Source organism: Frankliniella occidentalis, unplaced genomic scaffold (genome assembly GCF_000697945.3).
Source record: "Frankliniella occidentalis isolate FOCC.00 unplaced genomic scaffold, Focc_3.1 Scaffold40, whole genome shotgun sequence".
NCBI lineage: Eukaryota > Metazoa > Arthropoda > Insecta > Thysanoptera > Thripidae > Frankliniella > Frankliniella occidentalis.
Window position 1 is genome coordinate 1839268 of NW_026267170.1, and position 1909 is coordinate 1841176.

Sequence of the window (1909 nt, forward strand, 5' to 3'; positions counted from 1 at the left end):
CCACCCACATACAGTGTACAGCGTATGATGTCAAATTTGGATCGTACTTTGAACATTAGCTTCAAAGCAATACCTACAAAACCCGCTAGTCTCTACTCTGCCATTAACTTTACATTGAGCATTTCAAACCCTCACACATTTGAACCTTAAATGCAATTTTAAAACAAGTGCCCTCAAAGTGCGGGCCTGCACCACAACACCTTGATGCAGGTGGCGCGGCGCCCCGCTGGACCACAAGACGCCACGGGCCGCCGCTCGGCCGACCCGATGTGCGTTACGTCCAGCGCGCAATCTGTCAGGCGTCGGCGAGCGGAGCTCTGCGGAGCCGTGCGGTGGGGCAGGGCGACTTACAGCTCGGTCGTATCATTCGCCGCATAAGTCACAGATTAGTTCGGGCCGTGTGTGTGTCCGCGCCCGCGCTCTCCATGACAGTGGGGCGAGCCAATGCGTGTGAGTGTTGGGGGGGGGGGGGGGGTATAGAGAGAGAAAAAGAGATGCAAGGCGTAACGCCGTGAGCAAATAAAACCCGACTCGACTCCACCGTGAGACTGTATGAGCGCAATGCAAATAGCAGCAGCAGTGGGTCGCGTTACATATCATATTGTGCGTTGACGCGGAGGGAACGTGAACAGGGTGGCGGCAGCGGCTGTGGCGAGGAAAAGGTTAAGGGCCACGCCCTCAACCGAGCAGGCTGACGAGGGCACGCGTGCACAGTCAGGCCAGCCGGGAGCAGAGTATCAGCCAGGGCTCGTCAAGTAAAAGCGCCTACCACGTAGGCAAGCCCGCGACGCTGGGCTGTAAGGCGGGCTTGCCTACCAAAAGCGCCTGCCAGGCAGGCAAGCCCGTAACGCAGCCCTGTTGAGCGGGATTGCCTACCGAAAGCGCCTGCCACGCAGGCAAGCCCGTAAAGCAGCCCCGTTGGGCGGACTTGCCTACCTAAAGCGCCGGCCCCGCCCTGGTCTACCCGCCCCTGCAGCGCGCGGCAAAGCCCCACTAGCGACACCACTCCACTCTGCCCAGCTGGCCGCGGCGGGGCGAGTCTAGCCCCCACCAGCGCCGGCGCTCGCGCGCCAAGTGAGAAAGAAAGTATGGGAATGGAGCCTCATACTCGCATTGTCGCGTGGGAACTGGAGGTGCTGCAGTGGCGCGGCATGGGCGCTCCTCGATCGCGATGGAGCAGAGGGAGACGCGATAGAGGGGACCAACATCGAGGTGACAGGCAGCGAGAGCACCTGACGTACAACTCCGACTGTCATTTTACGCACTTTCGCGGGCGTAAAATGAATAAAAACTAAAAACCGGCGTTGTGGATCATTAGCACGCCGCCGTTTGGCGCTTTCGTGAGTCTGGCGGTGCCGGGCCGGTGCCGGGCCGGGGTGCCCATAACATGACAGGCACGAAGGCGATGAAGCCCGGCAGACGCTCCGCCTGCCTGGTCGGTATGAGGTCTGTTTTTCGAGCGGCGGGCGTGGAGGAGAGCCGTAATCCGTGGCATATCGTCCTCACGAGAGAGCCATCAACCTTTCCTGAATTGCCGCGCGGCGGTCCTGCCTGTCTGTCTGGAAAACGGCGAGCGGAGGAGGAGGAAAGATTTGCGAGAGCGGCTGCTATCTGGCACCGGCGCGTTAGGCTGTCAATCACACGAGTGGGAGGCTGCGGTCCGGGCGGCCGTGTTAACAGACAGCGCACGACGGAGCGAAGCAGGCTCCGGGCTCCGGCCCGTCGGCTGGGGTCCCACCGGCCGGTCTCACTGCAGCAGTATGGGGTATCGGACACTGCGCTCCAGTCCCGACCTATGTTGCAATTAGTCCGCGAGCCTCGGCAGAGTATTGATTTAAGACGCCTGACTCCCCCTCTCCCTCCCTCTCCTGGCGGGGCCCCCGGAGCCGGCTGGAGGGGGCTGGAGGGG

At 61.5% G+C, this 1909-nt stretch overlaps 1 protein-coding gene across 3 annotated transcripts in view; it reads right to left on the minus strand.

Moving 5' to 3' along the window:
• The window catches only part of LOC113215131 (uncharacterized), a 94135-nt gene that overhangs the window by 91110 nt on the left and 1116 nt on the right, over positions 1 to 1909 (minus strand). The window lies entirely within an intron of this gene.